Here is a 27,622-nt window from a genome sequence, read left to right on the forward strand (position 1 = left end):
CTGAGCACTTTGTGACTTTGCAAGGCCACTGCTGTTATTGGGAGAGATGAAAGTACCATGCTCAGCACGATCTGACTAAACACACGCTAGAGCAGCTAGAACCAACGTCCTAATAGTTAGCGCTTAACAAAACCACTTCCCTGACTGGGGTGACACTTAAGAGAGCTATTTTAAAAAGACCAAGGATAGGTGACACCTTCCAGAGCTACGCTTACCAAACTGGGGAGGCTCTCCCTAAGCCATCGCAGTGCCTGCTGAAGGAGTTCCCACCACACAGCTCCTTGCCACTGCCTGCATTACCTGTGAGGGACCAGGTGCCCTCCTGCCACATCCGCATCCGCAGGACCCTCCTCTGGCTCCTGGGCGATCTCTCCTAAGGCTCTTCATGCTCCTTCCAACATCTGCTCCATGCAAGGACTAACTCCAGGGGTCTTTCACCGTGGTAAGGGTGCAGGAGTCAGCCTCCTGCCGTGGTCAGATCCTTCAGTCCATCCTCCACCCCTTGTCCTCACCTTCATCAACTTTTCTTCCTCAAAACCCTATCCTTTTCTCATCTGCCCTTTTTGGAGGGGAGAGGGGGATCAGTTTTTCTCCTGTCCTTCCCAAGCCCCTCTGCGTGCAGTGCCCGTTCCAGGCTCACGTCCTGTGCCCACTAAGATGCCACGTGTTTCAGAGCTGACACAGGAAAGCGAGTCCCACAGCATGCTTCCACTCCGAAGCAATGCCTGCGATGGCCATCGCCTGTGCCAGCGGCAGACAGCAGAAGCAGCAGCCGCATCGAAAAATCTGGAAGGAAGGTGAGCGAGACACCTGCTATAGCAACAGAACCGTAACCCATACCAGTAACTACTGTATTCACATAGCTACAATTTCTCAACTACTTGTCATTAATAACAAACACATGTACACATATATAAAACCATATACACAAACATACACACATACATTTTATATATATTTATACATACACATACATATAAATGCGCTTTTAAACTCTACTGTCATGTAGAGTTAACTATCACCAATGACTTCAAAATAAGACCGTATATAGAAGTGAACCGTCACAAGGCTGAATCAGCAGCAGACTGTAACAAGACCCAGTGCAAGACAGACATGGACCTACTGCAGTGAGTCCAGCAAAGGGCCACAAAGGTGATGAAGGCGCTGGAGCATCTCTCATGTGAGAGAGTGGGCCTGTTCAGCCTGGAGAAGAGAAGGCTCAGGGGGGGATCTTATCAGTGTGTATAAGTATCTGAAGGGAGGGTGTTGAGAGTTTGGGGCCAGACTCTTTTCAGTGGTGCCCAGCAATAGGACGAGAGGCAACGGGCACAAACTGAAACACAGGAAGTTCCGTCTGAACATCAGGAGAAACGTCTTTACTGTGAGGGTGACAGAGCACTGGAACAGGTTGCCCAGAGAGGTTGTGGAGTCTCCATCCTTGGAGATGCTCAAAACCTGACTGGACATGGTCTTTGGCAGCCTGCTTTAGGTGACCTGCTTGAGCAGGGGGATTGGACCAGATGATCTCCAGCGGTCCCTGCCAACCCCAACAAATCTGTGATTCGGGGATCCCAGTGAGTATAAGATAGCAGAAGCCTCGAATATACAGTAACAGGCTGGTATCAGAGGCCCCAGCGCTACATGTACAAATGGCCAATTACTGATAAAGAAAGCTCACCAGACCTGATGATAGCACTGGTGAAGCCATTTCTAAAGCATATGGGAGACAAAAACAAGTAGATGTGCCAAAAATAACCAGATATGCTGGCACCACACCTCAGAATCAAGCATGCAGAATTAACCACTCCGTTACCTCACACAGGCCTGTGGTATGCATGAATCATCCTATTTTCACTAAAGGGAACGGCATTTTAGTATTTGGTTTAAGGTTTTGCTGATTGTGCTTGACTGGTCAGGAAACCCACCTTTAAGAACCACTGCCAAACCCGAACGCACCACACTGATCTCACTCACGCATGGCTGTGCTTCTCCTCTGCCTTTGACCACCCAGACCAAACGCAGCAATGGGCCCTCTTCTCAAACAGGCAGCCGCTCCAGCATGCGGCAAGCAGGGCTTTGCCCAGCCGCAAGAAGCTGAGCGGAAAGAAGGTGCTGAACTTTCTAAATCAGCTGGGTTAGAGACTTGCGGACAGACAACCACATAGAGCACTGAGTATTCTGGGTGAGCCCAAAAGCGGAAAGAGAAAAGCCCCCTTTCCATTTCAGGTATGTCAGAATTAAACACACAGTGTAAACACTGACACTAAAATCGTGCAGACTGAGAGATGCAGACCAAATAAATCACCTTATTAGTTCTCAAATATTCAGCCCTACCAGCAGTCTTTGCACATTACAAGCCAGGGCTAACTGGACTGCATAGTCTGAAACCTTATTAGTTCTTCAACAGAAAGACTTCTGAGCATTTCAAAAGCAGCTAGAGGCTTTCTCTCAGCACAAATGCAAGGTAATTCTTTGTTCGGTATGACCTAGGCATGTTAAGAGAAGGGATCTCTCTGCATTATAAGTGAAAGCTGTGCATTAGAGATGAGCTGGTCTTAAACCCCAGCTATTCCCAAGTCTAGCATTCCAATCAAAGCCTGAATAATACTCAGTCACTGTTGAAAAATTTATACTTTGCACATGCACATACAGTGTCTCTGTGTTCCTACATCTCCCTGAAGTGTACTAGCCCCACTTCTACACATTGTGCAGGCCTGTAGGATCCTGCTCCCTCACCAGCAAGCCTGAGATCACACCCTAAGGCACTTGCTCTGTCAGTGAGCGCAGAATTTCCAAAGAGATCATGAAGAAAGAAAACCCTTGATGTTCGTCCATCCATCTCTCCTCCCTCCACCCCCCAGGCGCGCGCAAAAGAACAAAAGCTTTTCCTGTGGCAGAGCACAATGGCTCATGTGCTTTTTTGACCCTCTAGTCTATACCCACAACCCTGTCCAAGCAGAAACCAAACTGTCTCCATACCACTTTCCTTCTTTCCCCATGACATACCAACAGCTGCCCAGGAAGACCAAGCCGGTCTGCCGTGCCCCTTCTCTTCTCCACCCCCCTGCCTCCAGCAGTGCATTCCCCATCCTGCCCAGGACCTACCGCCCCATCACAGCACACCAGGGCAACAGGAAGGCACCAGCGCAAGGTTCAGCCGCTTTTGTGCGGGAAAACCCACCAGCCCGCGGGTCGGCAGGCTGCTGGAGCACCACCACCACCACTGCTGCCGAAGCACTTCAGTTTGCAATGCTAAAGGTAATACAACACTGAGAAGATGCAGCGTTCCCTGGCCAGATGGGAAGGAAGGGTGATGCATTTTCCATATTAAAGATTCAGGTTTTAACCAGGGGAGGGAATATTAGCATAACTCCAACAGACAAGGAAGTGGGGAGGGGGGCAAAGAGGCCACCCCTCATCCGGCATTCCTGATGTCAGGAAGCTAAGGATTTAAACAAGCAGCTATACAATGAAGTCCTCTCAAACCTTCCTCACACAAGATGACAGGCATAAACTCAATACTTTTATTTGCAGTCACCTCTACCCTCACCCCCCACCAGATTTGCTTTCTTTTGTTTTTCCCGGTGCAGGAGAATATGGTGTTAAACAAAGAATGGGATCAAGCAAAGTTCGGTGCACTCCGAGGGCTCCTGCCTGTCACCTTCCCCACTCCCTGTCTGGGCTCAGGTTACCCAAGAGCCTTGCTTTGCTTAAGTGATGTATGCAAATTGTACACCAAAGGGTAGTGGCATTTGCACAATTTGCAGCATGATCAGGCCCAATGCGAAAGTGCAGAGCTCAAGGACTGTTCAATGCGTGGCACAAATCTTTTGGACTAGCTGGTCATCCAAGGAGACAGTTAGTGAACACTTGCAGTGCTGGGCTAAGGAGCAGGATGCCAATGGGAAAGAGAGAGGGAGTGAGGGGGGGGGAAAAGTAATAATAACAAGTGGCACCAACAGTGAAAGCACTCAGGCCGTCAGGTGTGTTCAGCAGAGATGTCAGCTTAGGAAGCAGCCAGCTGATACTCTAACCCATTGCCACCAGCAACATCCCTGAAGGGCTTTGGGGAAAGGCCTAGCCAGAATTAACCCCAGCACTTATCTTACATTAATTTTATGCAAGTCAGAATAACCACTGGATCTTAGACATTTTTCTCTGGAGTTTAGCCAATACATACCAACATCTCCAAAGGCTTCCACAAGGAGCTGAATATATTTTTTTTTTGCATTAAAAAGGAAATATAGAATAGGTGCAAGGGGAAAGCAGAGAACCCCTCCTCTTTCCTTTATCCCCTCCCAACTCTGCATGCGATAGGAGACAACTCCAGCGCAAATAGCAATGCTTTTGAATATATGCGGCCTTATGCTGCGAGCAGCCACATCTGAGCTGCGCACTCAATTCGTCATGCCCCCAGCTCACTACTAATCAAGGTCTCTGGCCTAGGAAAGAAATTAAGAGGAAGATGTTACACAGCCATAGCAGTCAGACTGATTAGGAGCTACTGGACTTGGAACTACAACTGCCAGCCAAAGATAACAGAGGGGACCACACAAGGCAACACAGACAGGGAAACCACACAGAGCCTGTGCGCACTGCTGTTGTGGCTGTGCCCATACGACGGGCAAGGGAGTCCTGGGCAAGACCAATGACTGAGCAGCCAACATCTTTAAACCTAAGCTGTGTTTAAACAGAGCCTGGAGAAGCAAGCCATGAAACCCAGTTTTGAAGGCAAAGTCTGCTGGTAAAGATCTGCTGGCAAAGATCTGCTGGCTGTAGAACTCCCAAGAGTCTAAAATCAGGACCCAAGGCCAGAGAGAAGAGATGCTTATGCCCAGGACTACAGCACAGAACAACAGAAATTATCCTTAGAACTGAACTTCTGAGGCTTTAAGGGTGTCTCAGGGATGCAGCCTACATAAACGACAGAGGTGAAGCACATAATGGTCCAGAGGGTCAGGGGTCCGCAGTAACAGCAAAACTCACTGCATACACAGATGCCACGGAGCAGCAACGCACTGCCCTTGAGGAGCGACCCTTGCTGGAAAGCACACAAGTGCTTGGCAGAGTTTATTTCTAACCTCGACCCTACTTCTACAAGAAACGCAGTCTAACTACAGCACGTGTTCTAAAATCCTCTTAAATAAGATATTAATCACAAGACTATTTTAGCAAGTGAGTGCATACAGCCTGCTCTAAAAACGCCTCCTCCCATAATTATCCTGCCTGGGGCAAGTTTCCAGTTTACATGCATGGCCTGGCATACGTTTGACCGATGGCGTCTAGCAGCTCAGCTTTCTGCTATCAGGCAGGGAATCAAAGTGCTCACAGGTTAGAGTCCTAATACGATGACATCCCAAACACCACTGCCAACTCTGGCCGAGTCCAAGGACCCTACGCCATCGCGGCATACCATGGCAGGGAAGGAAAGCAATGCTTCTTCAGAACAACAGTGGTATCCTTGGGTTGCTGCACCTTCAAGATCCACCTCAGCCAACACCAGCTGAGGCATCAGAGCAAACAACCGCAGCAAGTCACCCTTGGGTGAGGTAATTCGGATAAGCAGCCCACAGGCAGAATTTTAGTGTAGTATGGGAACACTGCATGAGTAATTGTGAGTCTGAGCCCTAACACATTTATACGCAATGCTAGGAAATCCCCAGCCAGCAACCTCAGCAAATTAGCAGGAACCCCTTGCTACAGGCTGTATTCACATAAGGCTTTATGGATGGTAAGTAAAGACACCTTTAAGTGAAAGAAAAGGACTGAACAGAAGAGGAAACAGAGGAGAGGACCACAAAAAATTGAGCTAGTCCTACACATAGGTCAACTAGCCACACAGTGAGACAGACACGTCCCAGCAGCACACGGCCAGGAACATTATTTTTAAAAGCATATGACATTCCGCATCTGGTTCCTCCCCTCCCTCCCTCCCCTACTTTGAGTCCTCCTTTATACGTGACTGAACAGCAAACTAGGAGAGGCTTCAAAGCCAGAGACGCCCAGCTTCTGGTGTGGAACCAAACGTGCACACGTGGATCTCAGGCAGCTGCAGCCTGGAAGAGGGAAGCGCTCCGGCCCAGCCTCGAACCGTCAGAGCTGCTGAGCTACCTCCCTTCTCCTCCCCGCTCACAGGGCACAAAGCCAGCAGAGGTATCCACCACATCTCCAGGAGGTAAGAGGAGCAAGCCGACGTGCACTTAATACAACAGAGCACCTGGGAAGGAAATCATAGGAACAAAAATGGGAAAGGAGCCGATCTGAATCTTGAGAGGAAGGGCAGCAGCAGGACCGGCGAGCCCAAGCCCTGCAGGACACAGAGCCAGACCCGCCTTGCGGTGCAGCAGCACAACAATGCACATGCCACGCTGGAGGCTTGGCTCCTGCGTCTCCCAATATGTTTTTAAGCCCTTTCACGCCCAGATAGCAAAACAGATAAGCACACGGCTTTAAAGCCACCCCATTCGCTGCTCCAGTTCATTAGCTCTGTGCTGACAGCAAAGACACCAAGGCTGCCTGCTCAGGCACACTGCTGGCAGCCTGGCCCTTCCCAGCCGTGCTTTCTTGGGGACACGGAGGCAGAAGCACAGTGCCTGAACTGGCTGTCAGGAGCTGCGAGCCACAGGAGGAGCAGCCTCCCTCATGAGGGCTCGAATCCTCTTTACTTGTCTTGCAAGCCACCAGCATGAGAATGATTTGGCCAATTCATCAATACAGCGCTGCTGATGCAAGAGGGGACAAGCCAAAAAAAATACTTACCCCTGTGCTAAAGTCAGTAAAACAGTCTGGAACAAAACAAACAAACAAAAAAATGATGTGTTCTAGCTCCTGCGTCTGAGCAGTCTGAGACACAGTCTTCATTCAGACCTACAGACAGATGCTGACCAGAGATGTGGACACCACCCAGAAAGTGATTCAGGCTGCTAGGAAAGATGTCTGTCAGGACAGGGAAAAAGGGAAGATTTTTCTGCTGAGGCAAAAGCTAACGTGCAGGCTGGGAATCAGCATCACCCATGTGGGGAGGAAGTCAAGGGAGCTCCTGCCCAGCAGCCTCCCCCTGCTGAACTCTCCAGCAGGGAGATGCTTCCCCCCTGAAGGACACTTGCACTGGGCACCCAGCTTCATTACTCCTCACACCATACAGCAACAGATACAACCACCCCTATGTCACTATCTTAGGTGACCTGCACCCCCAGCAGAGGTGTAAATGGCTGTGACGGACCCAAAGGTGCTCCTTCTCCAGGGGACGCACCAACACACCTGGGAGCACCGCACTGTCACCCCCAACGGTCACTTATGTTGGTGCAGGAGGAGAAGCTCTGCCCGCAGTAGTCCCCGAAGTCTTAAGAAAGGCATGGCTTGCACACTACCCTTCTTGCCACGCAAGGGGTGAATTTGGCTGAGACAAAGGTCTGAGTTATTTCTTGCTCATTCAAGCACAATTTTTATTTCTTTTTGACAGTTTTTGATACGGATCCCCAGGGGCTGGGGGGAAGCCTAATTCATCTGGAGTGCAGTAAGGGGTCCAGAAGACTTTTCATCTTCTTTGCCACCTCTCATGGAAAAGGCCACAAATCTACTTGATAAGACACGGCCTAGACTGTCAATAAAACAGCTAACGTTAGGAAACCACCTACTGAGCCTTAGAAAGAAAGGGCCTCACTTTTGTGAGGCTTGCCAAAGTATTTTCCTACTTTTCTGGGCAGAAGGCATTCTACAGTTAAGCTGTTTCCTTACAGCAGCCTTCTGCAAGGCAGCTCTCCTCCTGCTCCCCCCGGCAGGGGAGGAAAACCTCGAGTCCTTTCCACACAAAGCAATTGCGGGCTGAAGCACAGACATCTCCGTCCCCATTTTAGCCTGCAGCTGCTCAAAACAGACAGCTTCACGCAGTTGCTCCCTTTATTCTGCTTTACAGAACTTGATAGGAAGGGGGGGAAGAAAAAAAAACCACACACACACACACCCCAACTCTGGGGTCAAGAGCGGGTCCACTCCCGATGTCAGCAGTGATGGGCAGCGTGTTCCCAGGCCGCAGGGAGGCCAGCGCTCGCCAAGTCAGAGCTCAGCTGTGTGCAGAGGACTCCCGGCAGCCCGACCTGCTTCCACAAAGCAGCATATTTTCCTCCTTTAAAATAATGAGCATCTTTTACACCACGTCCCCTGCGACTCCCTGGTCTTCAAGAACCCAAGCCTGCAAGGTCACCAGGGTGGAACACCACAGCGCAGCACTGATTTAAAACAACAGTGTTGCTTTATACTGGAAATACACAGCTCTGCAACAGGATACGTGGAGCCAAAGGGAACGCAGCTGGCACAAGAGGGTTAATTCTGTTCCCCTAACAAAAGCGACATATCACCTCTGCGGGGTTTAACGCTGGACATCTCAGCCAAAGAGCGCAAGACAGGACTAGCTGCAGTACAGCTCCTCAACAGGGGAATGGGAAGGGAAGGAACAAGAGGCTTTAATTTGGAAGAGAAAGAAAATGAACTAGCCCCTTCTCTTTTAACATCGAGTAGGAGATGGGAGAAAAAAAAATAGACAAGCTAAAAAAAAACCCCAAAACCACAGTGGCCCAGTCTGACATCAGCTGCCTGATGAATTGCTGGTACTTTACCAGTACCATCACCAGATCCTCCCTAGGCACTAGGAGGTCCTACAGACAGCTCGGAGGTAAGACTATTTTGTCCCGGGTAATTTTTAAGCCATTGCCCGGATCCGCACGCTGCAGGGGAGGGGTGCCTGGCCAGACCCAGCTAGCACAGGACCCATCTCCGCACCGCCTGTGCCGGAGCCGTCCAGCCCCACGGCGGAGCAGGGCAGCAGCCGGCGCTCGAGCCTCCCACGGAGGCCAAGGCTTCCCAGGGTACGAAAGGCGCCTCAGAGCACCCGGCCAAAGCTAAAGCTCCAAAAACCTGCCTGGAGCTTACCCCGCAGACCCAAGGCTAGCACACCAGGAAGCTCGGCTGCACGTTCATTCAGTATAGGCACAGGCACCATCCTGCTTTTCCTTAGGCATTGCTTAGCCAGATGCTGACACAGTGCGGAAAGTTTTGCTCTCAAAAGGGGCATACAGCTACCTGCAGGGCAAGCACGAGCACCACCAGAAGACAGTTATCAGAAGGGAGGTTACCATCGAGGATGCCAGAGTCAAGCAAGTTGAGAAATTTGAAGTTTACTCACACCCTCTTACCCTAAAACAGTGCTATAAAATTCCCCAAAGCCCTTCTAGGACTATTCTGAATACCACGACCAATTCAAGCATATCCTTCCATCTTCCAGAGGCAGAAAAAAGGTGAGCAAGAGTAGACAAATTTATTGTTTGTTAATTCTTCTTCCCTCCCCAGACAGAGGGTCTGCATTGACAGATACTGGAGGATGCCGACAGTCTAGTACCTGCTCAGGTGAGTTTATCCACTTGGAGGAAATTAGCCAATACCCTACGAACCTTCAGGCTTCAATGCGACAGGTATGTGGCACTAATAGTCACAGCAATTACTGATGATCAGAACAAGAGGAGGGAGAGAAAGCAGCAAGCCTCCACTTTCCCTTCCAGCATCCCTCCTACCAGCAGCCAGCAGAAATCTGGAATAGCAGGAAGAGTTTATCTTCTTCCTACAGGTGAAAAATTATGCCTCCTCCACCTTACCCAGCTGCAACACAAACAAGTGTCCCTCTGACAGAAGAAACCCTTCTGCTCTCTGTATTCTGGGAGAAGAAATATTTGTTTATTGCTTCAATGTTAATGCTGATTCATCCGAGAATTAGAAGCCCTTGCCACCACAATTCTTCTAAAACATAATAATCAAAACCCTGTCAGGTTAATTACAATTAAATAGAAAATCATTAAACCATTACCAGAAAAACAGCGCACAATCCAAGAATGCCTCCAGGTCAAACACACCAGCCGCTCTCTCTTTCCAGCGGCTGACACAGAGGAGGGGGATTGGCTAAGAGGATATTAATATAAACACAGTTGTTCGAGCTACATGGTCTCCTGCCAGAGAGCAAAAACCAGAAAATACTCAACTGCCAGCTGTTAGGACAGAATTTGGTGTGCTGGGATCTTCAAATCCTTTACTCTCGTTTACGCTTAGACTTGAAGACTGAACTGAGGCATCGCAGAAAGTTATCTGCTTCACCAGGTCAGCAAGTCCACCACAGGCGAGGGGAAAGAGCCTGTGGGGCTTGGAATGAAAAGGATGAACAACTGGTGACTAGCGCTATAAAACCTTGGGTCTATAGAGAAGGCAGGAGATGCCACAAACTGGAGTGAAGCAAGGGAGCCAGTGAAAATATACTAATTTCACCTAGAGTTATGTTTCTGTGAAAGGGAAGAGACCTCTAAAGCACCATGCATTCAACTTGGTCCTTCTTTGCTCAGCAGTTACAACTTGCACCACTAAAGGAACAGCGCTCTCCCGCTTTTTTTCCCCAAGTGCAAGGTTCAGACCCTTCCAGGTTCCTGTCCTTTGCAGGCCTGTTGAGACACGGGCCACAAAACGTGGCATCACTGGAGCTAGAGGGGATCCACACAGTCCCCATCTCCAACAAAACGATCCTTGTTTGGACTTGACATTGGCACAGCAGCCGGCAAAGCAACACACGGAGTGCCCCAGGCAAACCCCAGAGTGGCAGAATTAAATGGTATGCTTCTCTGAAGAGACACTTACAGTTTCAGAAGACCACAGAATCTCTTTGTGATTCACAGGGCCCTAGCGAGATAGAAAAGAGCTATCTCCATTTTATGGAGGCACGAAGAAGCAAGGTGATTTGCCTCAAGTCAGAATAAAGAATGGAGCAAAAATGTCATTCCCAGATTAGCAGCCTTGTTTTGAAGCACGCTTTTTCCCCTAAAAGCCTGAATACTCTCAGCAAGCGATCGTTTCTTTGGCCAATGCTTAGACTTCGCACAGCTTCAGCTATCAATTACCCATTCAGGATGAACTCTGAATGCATCTACATCATCAATAAAAAAGCAGCACCTACGTATGACAATCAAGAGAAAATTTTCCAGGAAACAGCAAGCACAGCTATACACACTGTGCAGAGAGGAATGTCCTCGAATGGATGTGTTATAGTATAAAAGGATATAATATAATATAAAAGGATGCCTGTCCTTTTTATCAGGCATCAGGTCTGCTCAGGTCAGGGAGAATAAGCCACACATGTAGGAACCTTTCTAAGACTGCAAATATAGTGCAATTAGCCTGCAGCCACGCTAGCATTTGCGAGATGAGCACAAGTAATTCCGAGATGACAGGGAAGCACTCTCTGAACATCATCTTTTAAAACTATCCTGTGGTTGTAGCTAGCATCTCAGTAAAAGCTGTTCACACGAGGCTAAGTAGAAAGCTCTTCCCAAGCTCGTAATGACTCAGCCCAGCTCACACGGCAGCTTGCACGCTGTCAGCCTATGGCTGGTATGTGCATGCCATGTGTCAGACCACGAAGGCACACACGGTCACAGAGGCGCACATGGTGCAACCAAGAACGACATGGACAAAGGAGAGAGACGGCCAATCTTTAACCCTAGCGCAAGCGCAGCACCCGAGGGAAGGGAAGGCCCACTTTCGCTGCATGGTTTCAGAGCACGCTCCTCACTATGCTAACTGAGCGTCCACAGGGCAGCTTGGGTACAACAGATCACAGGGATAATCTGCATTGGCATATAGCAGGGAAATTGTCTGCAAGAATCCTTGCATCATGGGGAACATAATTTGTATGTATGTGTGTGTGTATGTATATATATGTGTGTATGTGTGTGTGTGTGTGTGTGTATATATATATATATTTTCCTAGTTCCATGAGTTGGAATCACTTCAAACCAAATAGACTTGGTCAAATGAATATATATACCTTCATCATGATGATTACTTCATCATCAGTTGAAGACCCAAAACTCACATAGTCAGTTAACAAGCTTGTCATGGTACCCTGGACCATATGCTGTGTAGGAAGGAACACGGAGCCCGTAACCTCTGGACTGGAGCTCAAGGGCAGCTGCACCCACTGATCACCACTTGGTTATCCCAGAACCGAGCAAAACTTTCCCTGCAACTGCAGCACAGACTCCAAGGACCAGGCGACGACCAGACACAAAGTTAAATGAGATTGCAGACAATTCTGTACTTTTCCTCTACCAGCTTTTCTAATTCAAATACAGAAGGAAAGAAGCCAAACAGAGGCTCAGGCAGGGCAGCAGACCAAAGGGAACAACGGGGAAAGAAGTGAAACGGGCACTAGAGGTTAGGGGGAGACAAACAACAGAAACAGGGATTGCCAGGTCCATCAGAGAAGGAGAAGATGTGAGGAATGAAGATGCCCGAGTAAAATAGGACTACCTGACCTGGGGGAGTGGGACATGGAGACCAAAAGATGGCTCTGCTAGGAACCAGAATGAAGTACTGCGGAGCTTCAGATCAACTTATCTTCCCCACTGATGGTCTATACAGAGGATCAGTGTTTCATTGCTAGTGCCCGTCAGTCACTCAAGTGGCAGAAATCTGCATGGTGGACTTTGGAGCCCAACGCCTGACAGAATAGCTCCCTCCCCTACCCCAAAATCTGATAAACATTATAATCCTGTGCCTCATTTTGCCACAGGACACTTCCTTCATGCAACAGAAGTGCTCTCTAAATGAGAACATAGAAGCAAGCTTCTTCCTGTTTTTTCACTGAAGAAGTTAAGCGTGTAGCAAATAAGGCATAAAGGCCAAATAAAGCGTCAGGGCAAAGGCAAACTAAAGCTGCCAGAGAGAAGTGATTCCTGCCGCACCTCTGTTAGAACTGCTATGATACCAGACAAACATCTTGAAAATCAAATTTTCATATCCCTTATTGTCAGACTCTTGCACGGGGTCAGACCCACGATCCAGTCCGCACGTTGGCCGAGTGCTCAGCACCAAAACAGAGTTCCACGGAAGTCAGAGATTATTAAGCACTACGCATTTAGAGGTGTGAGGTCCTGACAATCTCCCAGCAGAAAACCCAAAATCACCTGGGTACCCTATGCGTGCCGCAGGTGTCTCCACCTGTACCGAGATGCTTTCCTACCAATGCATTATGAATGCGGGTATGCAGACATTCACGAGGGACACCTCAGAGAAGCTTATTGGAGAATTTATGGTTGTGTCCTGGGGCAGGGCTTAAGAGCACAGAGAATAGAGCACTGTCTCAGAGCAGCGAGAAGAAAAAACAAAGCAAAACAAATACCCGCTCATTTTATACAACGAGCAAGGTACTGACAAGCTGGGAAAAAACTGTAAAATCACATAATTGGAAGCTGTAGCACACATTTAAAAGATGGATTTGGGCTACGTAAATGACTTAAATACTAGTCTATCCTGCATTTTGAGCACCTGACTTTACAGCCCTTCTCTTGCGCTATTAAGACCCATGTCTGAGTGCTTAACAACTCCACAAGGACCAGTACTACTTGATAAGCCTCCCATTAATACCAGGTAAACTGTTGCATTTATATTTAAATTTCTGAAGTGCCAGGTACTACTAGAATAACACCTCTGCTACAAAACGGAATTAAAAAAAAAAAAAGACACGCACATTACATTCACTTTGATGGGATGCGACTTTGCTTGGCCTAATGCCCTCAGCTCAAGAGGCCATTGCTCACCTTTACTTCAATTCAATCGCTTCACAATCCTGCTCGAGAAAGAGACTTGGCACACCAACCACTGCTGAAACTAGACGAGCAGAAAGCAGAAATTGCAAGGCGAACTACAAAAGTCCTTTCGTTTTCATTAAAGACCCCTTCTCTCTCTATTAAAGCAACTTTTAGGACACGCCTAGGACTACTGCGGACTGCTGCAATTCACGCCAGCTACATTCCCTCCTCTGTGCAGCTTACACCTAGACAGAAAAACAGTCTCCACCTTAGAGAAACAGGTCTTTGCAAACACTGGACAAATTCAATGGCATTGCAGAAGACAGAGAAATTCAGATGCCAGCCCCTGAATACGAGTGAACGGAAGAGGAAGTATTCACTGAGCTTGTGCTGAACCAGCAGCAAGCGCGACAGCGATTCACTCATAGGGACACCAGCCTGTGCACAGCATGCCAACCCACATGTGAGACTAGCTAGCCTGCAGGCTCAGGACAAAACACACAACTGGCAGGATCCTTCTTCCACTGGGAGCAGAGAAGAGGCTTAGAGGCCAAGCAGCAGAGAGAAGCGCAGGCACTAAGGCAGTGCCTTTGGCAGGAATTTAGGGAGGATGCGACTGCTGCCTGGCACATCCGAGATTGCGAGACCTTAACCTCTGTCACCTGGGAACAACCCTCAAGGGCTGGAATTGAAACGCTCGTTACTGATTACTATCTTTGCCGCAAGCCAGGGAAAGCGCACACTTTAGCTGTAACAGCAATAGGATATGCCAGCTAAGAAATCTCCCATTACTGCCACCACCTCCCCGTTAACAGGACTGGAAACTTGTCCATTAGGAAGGCAAGTTCAAGCAGCACCTTCTTCTCCCGCTTCACAAGAAGAGGCTCCCAGTGGGACGCAATCCGGGCAGCTGAACCCACACAACAGCTCCCACGGCATCCGCATTTCAGGTGGGAGCTGCATCAAGGCCAGGAAGAAAGACCATCTACGCAAATCGTGGCTAAGCCAATTGCTTTTACCCAGAAGCAGCCTCATCCGGGCAATATCCCACTAGGATCCTTTTCTCAGACCTATCAGCTTTGCGAAACAATTTTCCTCGCTACCTTCCACAGACGAGGCACTACAAGCATGAACAGTACTGCCATTTCAAGCTCAGCCTCCTTGATCCACTTCCCCAAATCAGAGGTGAAAAACTGCTTTTTTCAGTTAATAATACAGAAGTAGCTTCTCCCTAGCCTCTCTCCTCCAGGCTTTGGTTAACCCTTGTAAGGGGATAGTTTATACAACCCACCCACTCTGCTTCCTTATCTACCCACTGTGACCAAGACGGCATGAACCAGTGCTCAAGACAGCTTTCTGTCCGGCGCTCAGAGACAGGCCTGCAGCATCACCTTTGGGAAAGAAACTCTCCTGGGGAAAAAAGAAATACATAAGGACTGGTACACCTATCTTTCGATACAAACACATACCTAATAGTCTTAAGGTAACTGCCTATAAAAAGTTCATTAAAGTTACTTTTCACAGTAACAATAGCTAACCTCAGTTTTGAAAGGAAGGAAGTGTAACTACAGAGAAGAGAAGAATGGGTCTAGACATTTCTTTAATTCTAGAGTTTGTTTTCATGAAATCTAAGAGAAAAAGGCAAAGGATGTGTGTGGGCTCAGAGGCTCCCAAGGACCAGAGAGACCCAAAGGTGAGCCAGCTCCTAGGAGATAGCTGCTTAGGAGCAGACCACATTATGTTCTGACAGGAGTTGTGGGGGCTCCAACACATCAGAATCTGGTACCTGTTTAAAACAAAAAAAATTTTTTAAGTATGTGGGGCAAAAGGCTAAGAGGAGCAATACCGGCAGGGGGAGAAGGTTTCTTGGAGCACGTAATTAGGCTGGCATTTGGGCAAAGAAAAACGGTGTACAGACTTGGTATTCTGGGCATGCCTGCAAGATGCTCTTTAGGCTGCTGAGCTAAGAAACACTTAAAAATAATTGCAAGATTATGACACACAGTATTCAAATAGGCAATACCTGTGGGGTATGCCCAGACTGGGAGAAATAGAACATGATTACCTCCTTGCACAACCTGAGCATTTTTATTTTATTAAAATGAGCCAACTATGGAAAAAGATAGCAATGAAATCCCTGCCAACAGCATCAGCCTGCGGTTGCTGAAATTCAGGCAGCTGAGTTTAGGGTAGAAATGCCAAGCTAGGCTCTCCAAAAGTAATCACAGCCTCGCTGAGCCCTCCGAGCGCCAGGTGACTGGAGATGCCGCGCACGGGAACGAGCGTGCACGCTACGGTCCTTGGGACACAGGGGCTGACAATGACGCATGCTCGTGGCCACTGCACGCTCACGCTGCTCCCTGTGAGCCACAGATGGGGTTCGTCACACCCCAGGGTGGTTTTCTTCCAGATTGGTGAGTTAAAGCAACCACGGGGGATCCATGAGTGACAGAGGTGCAGTGATCAAGAAGTGGGCAGGGGAACAGCAAGACAGCGCGGATGGGAGCTGGGAAGAGAGAGTGAGGTCTTCAGACAGCAGCAGATGCTCTTCCAGCATGAATTAACCTAAATTAAATTAAGAGTGTCCACACTGAGGCTTAACACAGGTTTATGACTTCAGGTTTTTAATTAAATTAGTTGACCTTTCTGAATCGTTCTCCTTAGATTGTAACTATGTGATTATCCGTCCATCTAATTAAATAGTCCACAAATATTTATCTAATTACATTACCATAATAATGAGGAGCATTTCCCAACCTTAAAGCATGTATTTCACTGCAAAACACCACCCACTTTCAGATGGACAATGCTGGTGTCTTTCACAGTGATTTACCTGGAGACTACAACGAAGCACAAAGGTGAATTCATCTTTCTAAAACCCCAGTCAGAAACCCTTCCCCAGGGTTCAGTCAAAATCAGACTGGTGACTCTCAAATGGACTGGTTACACATGTGAATTTTGAACTACAAACCTGATAGAGATGGTCATGAGAACCTGTTCTTGGGATTTCTCCCTGGTTGCCAGGGATCACGATCACAGCAAGAACAGAGTCACAGGACCTCCATATCACCCGCACTTAGCCAGAGCAAAAGTTGAAAAGAGAAGCAGCATCCAAAATTGAGCGAGGAAAGACAGAAAGGAGCTACGTCTCATTTCTAAATGAACTCAATTTTTACCTCAAGTGCAGTTTTGGAGTAGTTATCACTCTGTTTTTGAAAAGGTGCTCCTAACCACATGTAAAACTGCTGAGCTCCATCCAAAAATACCTAAAATATTCCCAGGCCACACCCACACTAGACTGTAAAGGAACTAAATAAAAGAGCACATAGCAACTGCTATGAAAATTAGCAGATAAACCTAAATAAAGTGGGATTCCTTCCTTGCATCTCTCCCATCTCCCTAGGACTCATCCCACCTTTCAGACCCCCTGCTACAAAGCCCAGTTTTGCAGCGAGGCTCAGCACAGTCAACACCGTGAAGGTCCATAAACAGAACCATCAGGCCATTACTCAAAGCCAAGCGCCGGCTACATTTTCAGGCTTTTCAATCCACAGGTGAACTATTCATCATGTGTTTCAGAGAGTTATTCTTTAAACACACATTAAAGTTTGAAGAGCAAGAAAGTTCCAACCATCTCAGAGTCACCAACTTGCATCATAAACAGAAAGTCTGACTAACTCATCATGCAATTCATTGTTGAGTTAAAGTGTTCTTCCAGTGTTGCTGTTTCTTCTTTTCCAGGTTGCCACTCCCACATCTCTCAAAACCAGCCTTTGCAAGTCACAGGCATAAATAACATTTCTCTCCATCAATCCCCTCTGTCTCCTGGGATTCCCCTTTCTCCCTGACACCAAAACATGTCCCTGGGACTATTTGCTTCATCTCTGCTCCATTTTCCTTCAAGCTGAACCCCTTCTCTGTTCCACTTGTCTCCTTGATGCTGGACAGTCCTTTTCAATCTTAAATCCATTTTGCCACTCCTTCCTACACCGAATACCCTTGTTTCTCTTATTCCTGAAGACAGCTCCATCCTCCACCATACTTCTTTTCACGATCGGGCCTTTCTCCACAAAGCAGCTCCGTGAAGAACACTGTCTGATACCATCTTTATTGTATGTTCCTTTCCTTTTCTCCACCATCAGTCTTTGGTGTTTTTCTAGTACACACATGGTTGTCTTCTCCCTCACTACACTCAGGTTATCCACAGTTTCTCTTACCCAAAACGGCTTTCCCTCCCAGCATCCAAAAGCATGTCATCATCTCCAAAATCCTAAGAAGCTCTCCTTTGAAGCTACATGCCTCTGTAGTTTTCAGCCTAATCTGCTTTTCGTTTCTGATGCCTTCAAGCACCTGCTGCCTTGACTATTTTGTCCTCAGCTTCTTTCTATATTCTCTGGTCCAAAAGATTTCTCCAGATCAACAGTGATCTTCTCTAGGTTAACACAAAGCTCTCCTTAACATGCATATCCTCCTTTGTTGCCCCAGTATCTTCACTGGGTCATCTTTCCCCTTTCGTGCCTTTATTGAGTCAGTGCTTTTCTGGCCTTCTACAATGACCGTTCCTTCCACAACACAACTGGCCACATTTAACCCTAAAAGGTGTCAACAGACTGGGAGTAAGAAAAAGGAAAAAATCTGTTTTTTTCGCCTCGCTGCACTAAATCCCAAGCAACTTTGCCCACTTGCATTACGTTTGCACTGGTTAATACCAAATCTACTTCTCAGATCCCTCCTTCACACAATCCTCACACATTTGCAGACATCCCCTTAATGACACCAATAGGCTGTCAGTATTTTGTATAAAGGTCTATATGCTTATGGGCTAGCCAAAAGCAAAATTCCTTCTTCAAAGCTGGGAAAGGTCCCTTTAAAAGGAGGGAAGTGTAAGATTGTGAAGTACTGGGTAATAAAATCCTGGAAAATCAAATACATAAGAAGAAAAAATGTTTTCATTTGGCCTGGTATGGATTTTCTCAGTTTACTTTTTTCTCTGGATTCTGCCCTGCTTGGGGAGTTTTGCCGGAGGGGGGGAATACCTGTCCCACCAGTGCTTGTTGAAAGTAACTTATAGAATATGACTTACTGGCTATTCCTTTCCAGAAAGCGTTTTACCCAAAAAGGCATAAGGCAGCTTAGTAAGCAGAGCTACAGATTCTGTAAATTCCATCAAGTTTCAGAAGGAATTTGTTAAAGCAGAACTGGTTACTCTTTTACAGTCTCCCCAGGAAAGCTCTGCTCTTTTATTGGCATAAACATTTGTAGAAAGTGAATTTCAAGACTGCAAGAACAACTATTAACAGGAAATGAACTTTAAATTCAGACACAATATCTGTCCTGGAAGAAAGCAAGATCCATGAAACACCTTCCAGGCTTTCATAAAGCATATGCAGTATTTCAATCAAACTTGCCCGTGAAAAATCGGTACAGAGAAGACAGTGCACAAGGTTTACATCTCTGCTGATGGATCTCAGTTATGATGTGCCCAGCTCCCTCACAATTCTTTATACTGAATCTGTAATAGGGAAATAAAAGCTGGGTTAATATTTATATTGAAAGTACAAATAATATAAAATATAGTTTTAATCCAAAAACTATAATCTTTTACATCCAGATCTCTAATTTCCATAAGATCCCTTGCAAGCACAAAGGGTCACAGGATTAGCATCAGGTCATAAGGAGAATGAAGAACTAACACCCTGATTATCCAGACCTGGAGAGCAGTAAAATCTTATGCAGAACTAAACTTTTATTTCTTAATTAGAACACAGGCCAAATACCTCAAAAAAAGATGAAACCCTAACATCCCAATTTAGCTAACAAGGGAACATCCTCACTTGGGTAAGACAAACAAAAGGAGCAGCTTTGAAACATCAATTCAATGCACCACACCAATGGCACGCATTCAGAAATAACCCAGTGAGCAGAGCGATTATTTGTCCGCTCTGAAAAATGTAGTCCAAAATTAAAAGTTCTAACTCAAATTCTTAAATACTCTTGATAGACAAAGCAACTCAGATAACAGGAAGACCTCTTCTCTGATCTATCAGAGTACATTTTCAAGCACACTTTGACCGTGTCAAAGATCTAGAAGCCCCTGGAAGCCTTGCAATTTGCATCCATTCTTTGCAAATTAATTGGTTTAAGATGCTCTGTGCCTAATTACTGTTTAGAAGGCATGTGGATTTCTACATTATCCTCCATTTAGGAGCCTTTTCTGAGGGTTATGTCTTATAAACAAATTTAGAAAAACAGAGAAACTGTTATTCTGGTATTGTGAATTAAATGCTATTTCAAGATAAAAGCATTTCCTCAAGATTAGTGATCTGCAGGGGGAAAACAATGACCACAGATCTCTTAGTCTCTGAGAGATCCACTTTAGTGAAATAGTTATTATTGCTGCAAGATTGCCGTGACAATTTTTTATTGTCATTCCATCCCATTGTTATATCGTCAACATATTTTTCTGACAGACTGCAAACTGTGTTGGTACACATCGGGTATTTCCAGAAAATCTAGTGAATGTAGGCAGGCCTCTTTGAACCCCTCTGATTTTCCAGTCAGTGAATGCTGTATTATAATGGCACAAAAGACAAGCCATAAAGCATATTAAAATTTTGATTAATGCTGTCAACAACTTCAATTTTTCTGCAACACTTTATAGTTGTACAGATTGACAGGCCAGTCTCCAGCTCAGTACTTCAGCCAATAAACTTTGTACAGCCAGAACTAAGAGAGTTTTGCTGATCTCCACTGTCCCAGGCGAGGGCCTGGGCCCAGCAGAATACCAGTATCCTCACTTGTTCCTGCTCAGCTGATGACCCTCTCCACCAAATTATGCAGCAGAAAGCAGGCAACAACTAATGTCGCTAGGGATGCTGACGCTGCTCACCGTCTCTGGATCTTGCTCAGTCGCTCTCCCACAAGCAGTCTGTAGCAGCTGTCAATACGTATTTAGAAGTTGCACTGTAGATTTGGGTAAGGTTTCAAAACGCTTCCAGGTGCTGTGGGAAAAGGGACCACGATGACTGGGAACAGCATCGTCCTGCAACACGCCTGTGCTGGCTGTACCCTCTGGCTGGTGCAGACTCCAGCTGTCCTTGGGCCCCTTCCAAAGACCACCAAGGTTAATAATCACTCATCTGGGGATCAGATCTCCTGCATTCACACAACACAGATTCAAACGCTTGCCCGAGTACCCGAGCAGACGGCAATTCTGCCAGGAGATATATAGTCCCACTGCCAACCACAGCACTGAGCCCGCGCTCAGGTCCAGCCTCTAAATGCTTCAGGAAAGCGCCGAAAGGCATGGCACTAAACGCAGCTCCGGAGCTCTCTGCAAACAGCCTGAGCCCATTCAGCAGCTCTGCGCAAGCCAATCCTTCCTGCATGAGGTCTGCATAACGCAGGCAGAAAGGTGCATACTAAAGCCCAGTCCTCCCATCATGTATTTCAGTCTTGCTCAACAGCAAAATGCCAACCACAGTCTTGTGCAGGACCAACAGCTCTGTGCTGTAACCGTGATCCGAAGGACATTTTTACAGAGATAAATCAGCTTATCAACTTATTTGCATGAACTTATCTCTATGAAACCTTGAATGAGAATTTAAGTTGGGGGGGGGGGGTATCAGCTCCTTAGCCCAATTTAGGTGCTTGTTGCAGTAGTGCAGGGGTAGATATTAGCAAGCAGAACCAAGGCAGCTGAGTTCAGTTTTCAGCAGCTGATGGTTCCCAGAGGAAGCACACATCAAGGGTGCACAGAAAGTTTAGCACAGTACAGCACTCTTCTGCACTTATGGAGGTACCGTTCCCAGGCAAAGGTTCCTGGGACACAAGAGCAAAAGCAAAGAGCTGGAGGCCTCCCTGCCCTTCAACCTCCTGTTGGTTAAAGGCGGGGATACGCTGCGCAATCTGTTTCTATTTTAAATAAAGATCTCCCCAATGGGCGTTTAAGGTATGAGGAAACAAGAATAAGCAAGATGTTATCTTGCAGCTTTCTGTGCAACTTTTGTTGAAAAAAGCAAAAAAAAACCCAAAAACCAGAGGTTACGATAACTTCTGAGGGACAGATAGTGAGCAAATGATTAAGCTCAGCATCTGATAACTTGCTAGCAGAGTTGCAACTTCAGAAACACCCAAAGCCAAGTACACAGGGCAAAAACTCGGCAGGCAGCTTCCAAACACTGCCGAGATATCTGCAAACCCTGAGCTAAGCAAAGGCACCACTCGGAGCCTACACAGACAGAAACCAGAAGACTGACACAAGGGTGTTACACAAAGGCGCTCCACCACACAGCCCTGGCACTTCTTCCAGAAATGAGCTCCTGATAACTCTTAGGACCAGACTGGATTTAATACCCAGAGGCTTGTTTATGCAGGGCTTCCCCTTACTCAGTGAGGAAGCCAACATTGCCAGTTCCCCATCCAAGTATAAATTGCAGAGTCCTGTTCTCTTGTGACACTGAGCATAGATCAATGCCCCAAGGGTCTTCTTAGAAACGTATGCCAACAGCTGCTGTATTTCTTACCGTTCATTGCCTTCCCAAGCTGCGGCAGAAGGAAAGCTAACCAGAACTTTGTCGACTTTTGCTGTCACTTACTAACAGGAATTGTACCAGTTTCATTTGGTTGAGGCTCGGGAAAACTCTGCACAGGTTGTCCTAGAGTTATTAATGGAAATGGAAAAGGGACAGAAGAGCAGAAACATTTCACCCACTACAAAGTGAATGTCAACAGACAGGAAAGTTAATAAACAAACAAAATCACCCTTTGGAGAAGTAAACTGCCAAAATGGCAGAGATGCACACGCTCCGATCCACCGCATCAAAGCGCTTCTTGTCAGGAGATGAGGACCAAGCCCCCAGAGAGGATCCAGGATGTTCAAGTTTAGCAAGGAATAGACTGCTTTGCACTCGCAGTCCTCGGCAGCAGGCAGCTGAGCTAACAGACAAAACCAGCTCAGTAATTCGGCTGTCCCCATCGATCAGACGGGAACCTTGCAACCCTGCTTAGGCTTCAGTGGAATTATCCATACCTGTGATCAGCCTTTTGCTCCCGCTGTCTTTAACAGACTGGTCATTATTCAGTATCTGCTAAGTGCCCCAAGGTAACGGCACGGAGTTTACCATGACTATGTCCTGGTCCCTGAAGTTGGCCTTGGCAGCTTTTCCTGACAGCACTTTTCTGTCATCTTTCTCTTCCCTGCTGGCCATGTTCTGGTGACCTGGGTGCCTGAGTGAATTTCTGAAGTGATAAACTGGTACTACAAGGTACACTAGTTCATAGGAGAGCTTCCAAAAAGAACAGAGTTCTTAAAAATGTGTTAGCATGACAACTAAAAAGGCTTCCAGCCAACAGGAACATAACGCTGGAAAGGACCTCCTCATTCACAAAGGCCATTCTCCTGCAGGTCAGCACACTGTACAAAACCCTTCGCAAATCGGTAACAGTCCATCTCCAAAGCAGCTTTGCTGCTGTTTACAGCTATTTCTACTGAAAGGTTGATCTGAAATGTCAACACTCCGATAGAAAGAACCTTCTTCTCATTTCCAGCCTATGTCAATGCACAACTAGGTCATGCCCACGCGCACTTGCACCTAAACCAGAGGAAGACAGTAATCTAGCACTACAGAGAGAAGATGTGACACTAGGGCCAAATAATTTAGCAAGCAAAAATATTGCCAAAGATCAAGTGAGCAGAACACAGTCTAAACATTACAAACTTAATCAGACCTGCATTTGCATCAGTACAATCTGTGAACCACTGGGATGGACTTCATGAAGGAAGCTTGGGGTTCACATTTCACTACAGGCTGAACTGCAGTGCACCTATTAGAAAGACAACAAACCTTAATTCTACCTATCAGCAAGTGGTCTAAATATATAAAGTATTTCAAGGTTTTAATCACCTGAGTAATTAGAACATCTGATCACAATGATTCCTGCTGGCCTAAACATCTAAGAGCACTTTATATGGAAAGTGTCTTCTTTCATGTTCTAGTTTTGTAATCAATATAATCAGCCCATTTCCGACTGAAAGAACATTCAAAGGAATCACTTATACTAGCACTTAATAGAAAAGTTGCCAATCAAGTGGCACAAGCTTCAAGCACATCCATAGCAATCAGGAATTTTAGTAAGTCTGTATGCAATCTCAAAGGAAATGTTCTCCAAACATGAAGAGATCTCCAGGAGTTCGGAAGGACGTATACCACCTTAGATTCAGAAACGAAGCCCGTGCACACTGAAGCAGTTACAGTGAAAGTAGGTCAGCAATCTAAGAAAGGCTGTTTAAGATAAAGTATCAAATTGAGTCATAATGCTCTCTGACTGCTAATCCTTTGCAGAATTCTGATTTACATTACCCCGGCAAATCCAAGGACCACAGGAAAGGTCTGTGCATTTTGTAAGACATCATCAAAACGATTTTGTCAGATCTTTTCTCATGATCCTTATAAATGATGAGCTGAGAATAGGAAAAAGATATTTTTACCTAGCACTATAGTAGCCTGAAGCTTAGACTTTCCTGTGAAAGACTCCGACCCTACTGCAGCATTTCCATCCCTTCACAAAAGCTGCTGAGGCAACAGATCAAGTGGGTCAGGAGAAGCAGAGGAAGGGGGGAGAGCTTTAGTTCAGACCTCTCCTCAGGGCCAGCCAGCCGCGCCAGCCTGAGCGCAAATGGCAGGAGAACCTGATGCGGATTTTGGCCAGCACTTATTCTGCATTTCCTCCCGCCGGGAGCAAAACTGAAGCAGGAAGAGACTTGTGCTTCACAGTTATCTAAGGTTAAGACACCTGCATGGGTGGCGTCATGTTTGTGCCACCTTTGGCAAAAGTCTGCCCTTCAGCGGGCCATTTAGCCTCTCAAAGATAGGCAGGGAAACAAGCCTTTGAATATTGAGTAATCCCACTTCTGCCAAGTACCTCTCGAGCCACAGTCTCAAGGAGAGCACTAGAGATATGAAACACCACTGGCTGCATCCAGTTTGCCATGTCATACTGGGAACTCTAGTCTCCTCCCATGCATTTCCAGCTCCTGCAGTACCGAACCGCTACAGTACTCTTAGCAACTGCTACAAACCAAGATTCAAGTACTCGCCCCATTTGTCTCCAGAAAATTAGGTCTCAGTCAGTGATAGTACGCCTCCATTTCTGCAATTTGGTTTTAACCAACTTACAGAGTATTTCCAAACAAGCAGTAGTTACCAAACATGCAGTCTTGTTATCTAAGCCTCATCAACAAATATTTGTTTGCACAGGAATAAGATAGAAGAGAAAAGATCCTGTTTTATGGCCATTTAAACTAAGAAAATTAACCTTGCTGGAAACAGACACACATGCAGTCGATGACTGCAGCACAGCTGACACGTGGCAGCTCGCTAGACCAGGTGTCAGTCTCCTTGGCAAGAAGAGTTTTAAGCTCAGCTACAGCTTTTGTCACAGAGATGAACACATAGGCAAAAGGCAGCACAACAAACCCAGAAAGCCCGCACTAAATAGCCCCTGTTCCTTACGAACACAGCCCAAAACAGAGCTCTCTCCACGGTAACTTGAGGAGCATTTTACCAACCTAAAGGAAGGGTCTGCAAAGACGCACGCAAGAAGCCAGAGCAGACAGACTTACCGTGAGCCGTCAGCAGAGCAGCTGCAGTCCCATGAGGGTGTCCCTGGCTGGTACCCGCAGGCGGCTGTGCTGGAGCTCGTCCCAGCGCGTACGCCTCGGTGCCACCGAGCTACTCGTCTCTGCAGCGCGATCGCCTCCAGCAGCAGCAAGCAGATTCATTAGCTAAACCAGAAGAAAACAGATGATTCGACTAGACTCAGCACCTGCATCATCCCCAAGCAGCAGCTTTTGCTGAGATGAGGAGACCTGCTGCCCGGAATAGGGGAGCCTCGGGGAAAGGCTAGTGCCCTCGGAGCCCGCTGAGGTCCCCAGGCCGGCTGACGCCAGCCCCCTCAGCCCTCGCCCTCCAAGAGGAAAAGCTAAAACTAACAGGAAAAAAAGTTTGCCTCACTAGACTCTCTTGGCTCCTGTCCCAGAGGCCTTCTAGGCAACATTTTTCCTGGGAATACTCTTCCTCCTGGGGAACATTCAGCATCACTATAATCTTATCTTATCCTGGACTCCAGCAGATGAGGACAACCTTTTAAGATACAGGACCAGCTACAAGAATCAGGTTACGCAGCAAAAGATGAGGTCAGAAAACAAGCAGTCTCTCTCTTCCCGTTTCCTTCTCCGTAACAGGCTTAACCTGCACAGTTTTGAATTCATCCCTATGTCCCTGCCCTTCTCAGGAGGATGGTGCAGCCATTCCACAGAGTGCTCCCAAATATTTAAGTTAGCTCAGTTCAGCTCAGCCCAGGAAAGTTATTCCGCAAACCTTTCTGTAAACAGGGTTTTAAAATCCAGTGAGGTTATTTATTGACCTTTTAGGCAAGCACAGTCCAGTGAGTGAGCCACTAGGCAAGAAACGAGCCTCACAGCGTAACACGGGAGAAAGGAGTACAACTTAGAATAGGCAGTTCTGACGTCTCATCCCCTCGGAGCCGAGCAAAGAAAGTCTCCCATTACATTCAGCTGCCCTTTGATAACACTTTTTCCCGCTCAGATATTTTGGTTTTGACATTGTCAGTGATTAGATCAAGTTACAGTAAATAGTTATGAGAATAACATCAGAAACACTTCATCTAAAGGACCAGCAGATTCCCTTCCTTTATTTCTCCAGTTTCTCCTCTACTGTGCCTACTCATAGGCAGGCTTATAAAAAACAAAGCAAACAAGATTTGGCCCTCAAAGGAAAGCGGCAGTGAATGACAACAAGAAAAGTTAAGTGGTTAAACAGATATTTTTCCTCCTCCATAGTCCAACTTGCTTTTAATTCTTAAGAACGAGCTTAGTCCTTTCTACAAACGCGTCCAGCGTATCCCTTGCCGCAACTCGTAGGCCTGTAGACACCGATTCACACCAGCAAAGGTCAATTAAACGAGAAATTCAGACGAGAACACGGACAAACAGCAAGAGGGGGAGGAACTGGAAGCAGAGGATGCGTTTTTCATTCGTCTCATGCACGCTCCCTCTCCCCGGCCGGCTCTGCCCGCTGCTGAGGCCGCCGGAGCCGGGGGCGCGCGGCGCTGCGGGGCCGGGGCCCACGCGGGGCTCCGCCGCGGCGGGGGCGGCTCTGCCCGGCGCCCCCTCCCTGCCCCCCCGAGCCGGGCTAACGGCGACGGAAAGGGAGGATGTGGCGACTAAGGACAAAGGCTCACAAGCCGCAGAGGAGGAACAGCCCGGTCAGCTACAGGCACAGGCAATTACAGGTCTGTTAAGAAGTTTAACATCTTCTCTTTTGCATTTATAAGGATTTTTTAAAAATATATACATTTTTTAAGCGTAAAGTTATCTCCAGCCGGAGACCGCACTGCTACACCAAGCGGCCGCCTCGCCCGGTTCCCTCTGAGCATCACGCAGCTCCGGCTGCCTCCCCCCGCCACCGCCTGCCCGCGCCGCCCCGGCCGGGGCGAAGGCCGCCCGCTGCCCCCCTGCCGCCCCGCCGCCCCCCGCCGCGCCGCGGAGCCGCCCGCCCGGTGCCCGCCCGCCGAGCGCCCGGGGCCGCGCCGCCGCCCCCCGCCTGCCCCCGGCCCTCCGCGCCGCGGCACCTGCGCGCGGGGCCGCTCCGCTCCGCGGTGCTCGCCGCCGCCGCCCGCCTTTGTTGCCGCCGCGGCTTTTAAGCGGCATTTAAGCGGCGCTCCCCCGCGCGGCGCGGCGCTGCGCGGCGGCGGCGGCGGCAGCAGCGCGGGCCGGGCCGGGGCCGGCGCGGACCCCCCCGCGGGCAGGCGCGGGGCGGGCACGGGGCGCCGCCGCCGCTGCACCCGCCCCCGCCGCGCCGCTCCGCTCCGCGGCCCCCCGCGCTGCCCGCCCGCCCCCCCCCCCGCGCGGCCTCGCTGCTCGCCGGCACCTCCCTTCCTGGCGTCCCCCCGGCACGGAGGCGTTGGGTTCCCCGCCC

The 27,622-nt window shown here is 47.8% G+C and overlaps 1 protein-coding gene across 1 annotated transcript in view; it reads right to left on the reverse strand.

Annotated features, from left to right (window-relative positions):
• Positions 1-27,316, reverse strand: part of ST6GAL1 (ST6 beta-galactoside alpha-2,6-sialyltransferase 1) — a 61,589-nt gene extending 34,273 nt beyond the window's left edge. Inside the window, exons 1-2 of the mRNA XM_067301963.1 lie at positions 27,276-27,316; positions 25,246-25,407 (exon numbers count right to left, since the gene is read on the reverse strand). The gene's annotated coding sequence lies outside the window, so the exon portion shown is untranslated. The remainder of the gene's footprint in view (positions 1-25,245; positions 25,408-27,275) is intronic.
• Between the last annotated feature and the right edge of the window lie 306 nt (positions 27,317-27,622).

The sequence above is a fragment of the Apteryx mantelli genome, chromosome 9 (assembly GCF_036417845.1).
Source record: "Apteryx mantelli isolate bAptMan1 chromosome 9, bAptMan1.hap1, whole genome shotgun sequence".
Lineage (NCBI taxonomy): Eukaryota > Metazoa > Chordata > Aves > Apterygiformes > Apterygidae > Apteryx > Apteryx mantelli.